This window comes from Varroa destructor, unplaced genomic scaffold (assembly GCF_002443255.2).
Source record: "Varroa destructor unplaced genomic scaffold, Vdes_3.0 BEIS01000003.1, whole genome shotgun sequence".
NCBI classification, from domain to species: Eukaryota; Metazoa; Arthropoda; class Arachnida; order Mesostigmata; family Varroidae; genus Varroa; species Varroa destructor.
In genome coordinates, this window is record NW_019211456.1 from 2,450,707 (window position 1) to 2,461,312 (window position 10,606).

Below are 10,606 nucleotides of genomic sequence, written 5' to 3' on the forward strand. Positions count from 1 at the left end.
AAACGTAGCCTCCATGAAACTAGCTTGAGTACGAAAAGTGGCGGTCACGACCTGAGACATCAGGCCGTTAGGAGACTGACGAAGAAGGGAGGTAGGCGTACCTAGGAGAAAAAACGCTACCAGTATCACTCGAACGGACACATATATAGGATACAGGGCTACTTAGTGTTCACTGCAGCACTCGTTACCCAAGGTCGACCGAAAGAGCACTTTTAAATGCTATGTGAACGAAGTTAAAGAAGAGACAAACATCGTGCCACACTTCTACCCGAAATTGTTGTCTAAAATGTGAAGAAAATAAGTTTTCGAGGCCAGGTAGGAAACTGTTTTATGGCAATCCGAATTACGAAGTTCAGCCTACGAAATATCAGCTTAAGAGGCTTAAAACTAGTTAAAAATTTAGAGATAAACACGCACCACCTTGATTAACACTAATAAATTAGTAATAACGCGCCTCCAATGTTTACTAAATTGTTCTCGCCTAGTGGTGCTACAGCTTATTACTGCAGAACGTGCGCCTGGAACTCTATCGTTAAACGCATATCTTTGTTGCTTTTTTATTTTATTTTAATTCTTTTTGAATTTGAAATCTGGTTGTCAAATATTAGCACAAAATTGTCACAGTTTTATGAAGAAAAAATACGTTTTATCGTAAAACAAGAACCTGTAATATATTAGGCAGTGACAAATCGTTGATTTCGCTCGAGAACAATGTTTACGTTAAAAGGAATATAAAAAAATAGCAAAAAGTTATTGATCTTTATTAGACATTGCTTGGACAGTTGCACAAACGTCCTACAAACGTATTTCTAGACTCGTCTCATTCCTAACCTGTTTTACCCTGTGGGACTGTATGTAAACAGAAATGAGTAATTCACGCGTTTTTTTTCATAGGTTGAAGGCGTCATTTGTGGCGTTCCTTTCGAGTATATCTTCGATCAGAGGCTCACTTTCAGCTTCTTTCAAATGTTCCTTGTAGCAACGAGTGAGCGACTAAACATTGCTGTGGCAAGCAATGTTGGAATGTGGCCCTATTACGTTCTATACGTAATAATCCAGTAGGTTCATGATGTACGGCAGCCGTATGTGATTTTCTCAGAGCGAGTTCTAATTTTCGAGCAGTCCTGCATTAACGGTTTAGTAGAAGTGTGTACATAGCCTCGCTAGAAGATAGTTTTTTTTCTATTGTAGCCGTCTTGTAGAAATTTACGGTCGTTGTTTTTAAAGCATATTTTTTAGTGGCGGGTTAATTTTTTGAAAACAATGTGATACTGCACAATGTATTTTTACACTTGCAGAACAGCGACTGGTCAGAAATCTCGTCTCACCGTCAATAGGGACATTCTCTAGTTCAGTGAGGAAGCCAGCGATAGTTTTTACGTTTAGCTTTTGTGTTAATAGAAAAGCGTTTTCTCGTTAAAGAGCAATCAAAGACGATTTATTCTTGAGAGAAGTGAGGAGTAGATGCGTCTAGCTGACGTCTATGATATGAGACCTTGATCTAATGTCTCCGTAACAGACCCACGAAAAAAATAGAAGGGTCATTAGAAAGAAACTTTTGGACGATGTTGATTAATACTGCAGTCGATATTATTGCTATTCAGCTAAATTGTGCTTACTGTGTTTCTTTTTGATCTGCATACTTATTTGCGATTCTGCGCATTGTCGATTTTGGGTTACCGACAAAAGTTGTTATCTCGGTGGGGCTTCACCGCTCGTGAAAACATCGGATGACAGCTGATTTCAACGCAAATTTCAATGACAAAACACTGTTGTCCGCTATGTCTGCAACTTTGTTTACAGCCTCCTTGGAAAGAGCCTTTATCCAGTAGTGTCAGTTTTGCATAAATGCATTTATGAGACCCCAAGCGACCAGTTTAAAACAGTCTGTTTAGTCGGTGCATATACGTACATACATATGCAGATGTAAACAAACGTTGGCCTTTACGATACCACTAAACAGAACGTGCCTATGACGCTTTGCTGAGTCCTACTCACCATGACTATCGAATGTTGTTCTAGCAGACCTCAGAACTTTACAAAATGCTTTTCTTGCTTGTCGGAGAGGTGAGCCAAAGTATAGAAACGCACGATACAAACCTACGTATAGAATTTGATCTATATTTCAGTGTGGCAGAGAGTCGCTATGACGGTCATAGACTATCTGTGGGAGTCCGTCGACATTTGACAACATCGACGAAACGGCAGAAGCTTACAGTTTGCTTTAAATCGCTTTGGAGAGTAGGAATTAGTGAGCTGATCACAAGCAATGTATTTTGGATAGAAAATATATCTGCGTAGAGCAGGTCTATCGAGCTTATTTTGCTGGGTAAAATGTTAACTTTGTAAAGGAGCGGATTGTGTGGACTTAATCATTCAGACATACTTATTTAACAGATAGAGAAAGAAAATGGCTTATACGCTTACGAAACCTTTCTTTTTAGCATGTTATATTATCCAAAAATAGATTTATGCACGATCTACCAAGCAAACGATCCATGATAAAACAAGTTATAATGACTCCCATACGCACTTCTCGCTGCGATTGGTGTTAATCGCAGGTTGTCAGGTCCTTGATTACAACCTTTACAGTAAACCTCTATATAGGTGATTTTGACGGTATGCCTACTGAGTATACACTTCTATTTAGGTCTCACAGAGCGTCTCATTAAAATTCGAACAAAATTATATATCACAGATCATTGCTTGAGCGCATGGAAACGTTTGCTTAAAGCGGGAACTCAGCTAGGATTCAGAAATGACACAGAGTCGTTGATGGGTAAGGAACATATGATAGAGTGAATAACGTATAGTAATACCAATCTTCAAACTTCACATATCTAGTATCTAGCAATTAGCGCCGGAATGCAATTAGTTATATAAACGGCTTACGCTGATACTCACCGAATTTTAATTTCTACTTGGCTAAGAAAGAAAACCTTAAACTCTTCGGTAAGCTTCACCAAGCATCACTGGGAAATTCGTCGCAGAGCGGCCGCTTTTGTTTCCCCAGCTCTCTGCAGCGACAACACTTTGCCCTTTGCACTGGTGGCATTTAACTCAGTTGAAGAAAATGTATAAATATTCCCGAGAGCAATATTATTAACGAAATCTAAATAGCATGTAAGTGATGAACGGATTGGGCCTTGTGCTGCATCGGAAACGTTCTGTGCATGCTGTTGCACCTTAATTTTGCAAATCTAGACTTTTTATTGTGCCGTCCCCCAAAGATAAGGTAATCAGTATCTAATGTTGTAGGCTGTACGGTGTTAAGTACAGCGATAAAAGTAGATTTAGGTACATCCCTTATACTAACAAGAAGAAATATCATGCATAAATCATAATGTAACTAATCACATGATATTCACAAAACTCTGAGGACCGCACAGGGAGTAGTTACTGCTTCTAGATGTAGAAGTTAAAGCTAATTGAAAACTAAAAAACTTTGCACCGCTTTTTAGTCTGAGTTTAAAAGATAAAGAGAAGATAGTTTATCTCCCTTTTTTTTTCTTCATTGCCCCTCCTATGCCCTGAGCTCTGTTCTTTCCATACCATGGGCATTTTCTAAGATCTCCTTTGGTGCGTGCTCTTAATTACGTTGATTAGTCTCCTCACCATCAGCATGATTCCCTCTTCCTAGTCGGTCTTTGAGTGGCGTCGCGGGCTTTCGCCATTTCAGTGGAGGATTTACCTCCGTTTGTGTTGTATCCTTCAGCCCCCAACGACTAGTCCCAACTGCATTCGCTCAGCTCCCTGAAGGCGACTTCTGCACGATGTTCTATTAAGATATTTTAGACTAATTTCCGTTCCGTGCCTCTTTCGTGTCTAACTTCTAAGTAGCATAGCACGCTGGTTATAAGTGTTTCCCGAAATTCTACGGGTGTACGTATAGATCAGCGACATTGAGATCGAAACCTGAGATTTCTTTTGAAGTTGCGTAGTTTTAAGGCGCTCTCTTTCACAAGGCGGGCAGATACATTCTCATACGATTTCATCTACCTATTTTCTATATACTAAACGATAGGGAAAACGTTTTCTATGGAGTCTTACTTCGCTTTTTGCGAAGGACTTTTCTTCCCTCATACTCAGGGCTTTAGCAAAGTTATGATTTAGGTTAGATGAATAGGAGTCATCATCGGATCGCGTGTTTCTGGTCATCCTGCCACATCGTGCCGTCCATAATTATTCCCCGTTCAGCCGGTGGCAAGGACTCGGTTTTCCTTCGTTCCCTCCTCCATAATTTTCTCCCTACTCCTGTGGGTGTTGAAAATAACCCTGCGTTCCAACCTCGGTGAAAAAAGTGTACACATTGCAAGCGTTCACTTAAGCAGCTGAACCATGGTTAGCGGTCGTTAGCACGACGTGTTCTTTTGTTTCTGGATAATGACGGTTGTCTATCTCAAAAACCTTACTTGAATGGTGAAATACCAGTATAGCTTGCTGATGAAATGATATGAGAATCTTTCCGAATATCGAGCGCTGATTAGGTTGACACTACGTGCGAGTAATATATCGATACGTTCTATTCTATTTCTAACTGATTTCCTATTGGAAAAGCTTCAGTGCCTAATAGCGTGTTTGTCTGCTGATAAACAGCAACAAAATGACGAGCGACATGACCGACTGCGTTGCCGTCGTAATACTTGTGCAATGTCTTAGAATGAAAAATCCCCAATAAATGTCCCAGATCCATTTTTGGCTGTACACAATCGCTGATGGCTGGTTTTCGCGCTGTGTTACCAATTGACTGGGCTGGGTAGGCTGCAATCATTGTTTAGTCTTCTAATTTTTTCGCTTGTCAATAAAATCAGTTGCAGGTTGCATATAATAGATAGCAAATACAGAAAGTAAACAGTACTACCGCTATAATTACTAGTAACTGCTACTATAATAAGCAGACATAGGACAGAAACGAAATGCGCACGCGTTTACGTGCCCATATTCGTTGTTTCATTGAAATTCTGCCCCAAGCTACCTTTCGGTCAAGTGTAACACCTTACTGGATTGCGTAAATATCTGCTACTTGGTTAACTCTCTGTATCATCTGATCGTACGTACAACAGCTAGGATTCAGTCACAGTTTTCAGAACTGTACATGGTATTTATTGCTTTCGAAGTGTTCCCTCCGAATAAAATGCATAGTACAATAAAGACTGTGTAATAACGCGGCAAATTCGAAATTCGTGCATTTACAGTTTACCATTTCCATGCTAGTTTCCATAATCCAAAGCATCGTATTAATCCTATCTAGTTAATATTTGAGCTCGACCACCACTTTCAATTAAAGCTAGCTAGCTGGCTGCTTGTTAAAACTTCGTCATTCTTTTCAAATCTTTTTCTAGAATTAAGTTAGCGAGCGTCATAAAGTGAAGATGTTCAAACTAAAAGAAAAAAATTGTAGTGAAAAAATGCAATACCTTTGTTCGGTTTACTTCGAGCCGACTAATTTAAAAAAATCCTGTTTAAAGCTTCTTTGCCATCTCTGAATATGTTTTTACTTGTTTAAAGTTTGATGTTATGTTATAAGTTAACGAGAAGCGCAGGCAGCCTATCAAATGGTATTTTTAAAACTCATTGTGGAGAATAGGTTCAATAATAAGTTTGCCAATGAATTATGCGCCACCTTGATGAAACAGATCATAAATACGATGAAAAAAAATTTTTTTTTCAAGCAATTTCTTTTTTATCGGTATGAAAATCACTGTGATACCTACGTTAGGCCTTAGTAATTTTTTTATGGAACTTACATAACAGGCCGACAATAGGGATAACGGTTTTATTCCAACCAAAAAATGCGACACTCTGCACCAGCTAGGCCACCAGCCAAAAGCGTGCTGCCTGTCTATAACGATTTATCGCTAGGCTACGTAACTTCAATGTCCTCTGAAATGCATCAATTCAAGTTCAAACATATTCAAATCAGAAACAGAATTTCGAGTAGATTTTCTAGATAAAAGCATAAAGCATGTTAAATCTGTGCAAAAAAAATCACTAAATTTTCACACCTACATTGGGCTTAAGCATTAGAAGTCAGGTTCAACAACAACAATAATAAGCTTTAATCACACGGCTAAATTGTTGAACGTAAAGGGATTTAGTTAAAAGATTTATAAAGTTCTTGAGGCTGGCATGCGCGCAAGGAATCGTTCGTAATACGTTGTAAGCATTACCCATGATTCCCTGTTCTCCTCGGCTAGATCCCGTTTGCCAAAGGAACTGCAGTCTATAGCTTTACTTCTTGTTAGGAAGCCCTAATTTTCGATAGCGCTTTATGTTTGTTATACATTATTTACTCACGATATTTCTCAAGCAAATAGGTTTCTAATTGAATACTGCAATAGTAGTTTTGTTTTTACATTAATTTAAAGGGGCAGGAAGACGTACCACTACATTGATATATATTCTATAAAACTGGGCGCTTGGAAAGAATGTGCACCGTGTTCCGTCTCCAATTATGCAGGCATACTTTCATTTTACATTATTAAATATATTATTAAAACCTCAAGAGATTATCAGAACCGTTGACCAGATGGACTGTCATCACGGTATAAAAGGTAGGCGGTGAACAAGATTAAAGCAATTGTTAAAGATCATACAATGGCATTAGAGAGGCATTCCTTTTTCGCTGCACCATAGCTACTTTTGAAGTAGATTCTAACAGAAGCAGGTTGAAGTTTGCTGCCCCTCGTTCAAAGTAGTGCTGTACGCCGTCCGAGTGGCGGCGTAGCTGTTTTTTTTATAACGAATACCTAAGCCTTATAAGGCTTATAATGTTGATAGATGATAAGGACATCAAAGGAAGAAGGGGTCCACACTACCGCAATGAATCTATGATCCGCAAAAATCGAAGATTCGAATGAATTAATGAGCAAGATCGTACGCTGCTCCCAGTTCTTAGATAGGGGAGTAACAATAATCACAGGTAATTTTAATATTAGGATAAATCGACTACAGGAGGCACAAAGTGGTAGTTCTCGAATCCCTAGGAAGGTTGCAGCTTCGCATCATTACGTATAAGAAAGCAATGGAACGTTGATAAGGTCGTTTGTGACACTCATGAGCAAGTAGGTACGTCATCCTCGGTTAGCTTGAAGATATCGCTGAAACTGCCTTCCTGCACCGTCTAAATCCTGACATCGATCGATATCGGTTTTCTAAGTACAACCTTCAAGCACTGTATTATCCCAAGTGCACCACCGCCTGGTCGGCCGTGGAATGTTTTGGTTATGCGTGTAAAAAAAAATCGTGCACACTCCAGGCCCTTGCAAGACCACTGAAAGCTAACTTACCGAAATTTTAGAAGAATTGGTTTAGACAGGGCAAAATCAACTCTTCTTTTTGGTAACGAAAGAAAGAAAGAAAGAAGGACAACTTTTGAAAGACGCAGCAAGTACGGCTTCCGTGTGGCTCTGACAGCTTGGGCCAGAAAGATCAAGCTGTTCAGTTGGTCGCAAGGCTCTAGAGGTCCATTTTTAAATAATTTTAAATCATTTTTAAACCATTTCAGTGCAGGACACTGCTAAAGTAAAGGCATTTCACTGCACGTCGGCCTGACTTGTCAAGAACCTCAAATGGATGGCTGGCTGGCTGGCTTCAAGAGAGTTTACTATTCGCGAAATGGAGCCAGAAATCTCCATCTGCGCATACATAAGGCACTTACTGAGTATTTATTTACTGTTTCCTCTTATACCCGGTTATCTTTTTTAAAATTCTGTTTCATTTTCGTATACTCTTAGTGTATCTTCTACGTTATCTATATTGAACCCAGAATTCACTATCAAATTAGCAAAATACCTATTCAACTCTGAATCCTGACGTTTATCGATGTCAACCAAAGTTCTGATGCTAAATGTAAACAATGTCGTAAATGCTTCCACGGTCCAACTGGTTCCTTACGGGGAATGCTGTAGAACGTTGTTAGAAAGTAGCCTGGATTCCAGCCAGACAGATTACACACTTGGGTGTTTTAGGCGATTGCGTAGATATCAAGGCCGCGTTAGACTTGGTATCCTGATCATCGACTATGCCCAGGAGGGAGCACCGTTGGCGTCACTAAAACTTAACAAGGACAAAAGAAAATAAATAACTCTCGATAATGGAATAACGAAGAGAAATGGTGTTTAGCATTTTAGAAACGTTAGTCCTCCGCTCTTCTCGCTGTTAGCCAATGATTCCCGTAGTGCATAACATAACGGCATCGTCAAGTTAAGTTAGTTCTGAGTGAGCAGACGCTCTCGAAATCGCATCACGATGTAGCTGAGATTGGGCTTAAAGAGGGTAGTTTTCTGATAACGATACTTTTCGATCAGATGCCGAATCTCCCGAATTCGTTAATCCGTTCATTTAGTTCTGTATCACACTGATGAGGACGAGACAGCCATTCAAAGGCTACATCGAAGCAATCGCCTGGAGAGTTACAATTGAAAAATACTAAGAAGTGTCAGTAGCACCGGTAGTGGAACTTTTAAACCTCTCGCTAGCACCCGGCGCTATCTACTGAGTCCGATTATCGGGGAGAAACTTAATGTTCGATACCTTACAATTATTAGACCAAATCGAAGTTTCTCGAACAAGCCATGGAGCGACGTGTCACAACACGCAGTCGTCTAGTCCTTCCTTTCGTTCTGGACTTTGATCGGATTTTTGTTGACAACTAAAGAAAAAGGACGGGATCGATGAAGATTTGTTCAGAACGTCAATGATGGCCAGTTATCTATAAGAGAGAAGAGGTAAGGACGAGCAAAGCGAATGGATCACACACGATAACAAAATACGCTGTGTATAAGCTAAATCATTTAGTTCGCGAAACAAATGGCTTTTATCACCGTGGCTATATGATTCATATTGTAACACTATTCGGTGTTTAAGTTATGTCAACACGACATAACTTGCCCCCGTATGTAGGGATTACTCTTTTTAAAGTGTATCGTTAGAATAGCTGTTGTTCACAGCGTGCGTCACATCTACTCCTCGTGCGCATACAGAGTACAATTATGCTGAAATCGTTATATGAATGTACGTGTTCTATATGTAAGTTGTGCGAATATACGTACGTAGTTGTTTTTTTTTTCATCACTTAAACTTTTCTCGGTTTAGACCTTGCGATCTACTTATCTGGAAAACCTGCCGACTCTTTCTGCCTAACCGATTGCAACAGGACACTTCGTTAAGTTTAGAGATAATCGGAGTTTACATTGTTAGTTCGCTGATTTGGAGAGTAGACAGTTTATACGGAAAGTCGTACAGCGAATAAATCTGCCATTTTTTTTTTTAACAGCACCAGAACAGCACTCGCAGTGCGTATACACTCCGTAGTGGACAATGGTGCTTGTGACAGAGTGAAAACCATTTTCGAATATATTATAAGTGGTCCAGAGATATTCATGCTCTTTAAATGTAGTTGCACGATGAGTTAAGATCGCGAATAGGTAACTGGAAAATTACTTAGGATCAAGTAAGGATCGATCATCAGACTTCAGGGTTACAGTTTCGGGGCTTCACCCGTCTTGCCACCTTAGGAGATGGATTTCGGCAGAGCAGAAGAATACGACATAACAGAATATAAGGTGATTTTCGACTTTCCATTGTACAGACGTTACTTGTGTGCCTTCAGCTGGAAAGATCGATAACGTGTTTATATTTTAAATTGAAACATAGGTAATTATCGCTTGTACCGCGGCTTATGCTTCCTCTTTACTGCTTCACTGTTTGTTCGTTTCCATATTCTACTTCAGAGGTCCTCTATAAACCCGTAGTAAGTTCGTTAAATAGCGAGACGAATTTCGTGTCGAGTTCCAGCCCGGAAATTGAAGTTCCAAAACGCGTTCTCTACACCCACTCTATCTTTCTGTTTGCCGAAGTTAAGAAGCGTCGACTATTTCTACTGTGTACCGTAAAGACTCTATACCTAGAAGGCAGATCAGAGTTCAGTTATTGCGGAACTGAGGGTGAACCCTGTATCAGTCGGCACTTCTAACAAAAGACGGCTAGCAACTAATCGGCGGATTGAACAAACAAATACACACTAGTTGTATGATTATAAACAGACATCTTAAATTTATGAACTGGATATAGAAATTAGAAGCTTACGTGTCCCATGAACTGGATAAATGTCGCACAGTTTTGCGTTGATTTTTTACAACTCGCCCAACAATACGCAGCTGCAGCCAAAGGCTTCCGCACACAGTTCTCGCCAGTGGCTAGAAGTGGTGTTCTTGCGTCGATATAGAGTAGAGAAATTGCTCTAAGAGATACATTTTGCGTTTACTGAAGTTACGAGTCTTGGGTGTGGGAAATGCTTGAAGGGAATAATGCAGTTAACAGGGATTTACATATGACCCAGATGCATCAGGTGAGTAAGAACGAACTTCATAGATGCGGCCTCATGCCAGGCTGTACATACCGAATATTGTAAATGCCACCTTGAAAAGGCTTGAGTAGAAGGCTCTTCTGTACCTATCATATTGTCCAGACCTCGCTCCTACGCATTAATATTTTTTCCTATCACTGGCAAATAAGACTAGTACCATTACATTACAGCTCATGGTGAAGGGAGATTAAAACCCGGTTGGACGGGTTCACTGATACCAAGCCAAAATAGTTCTGA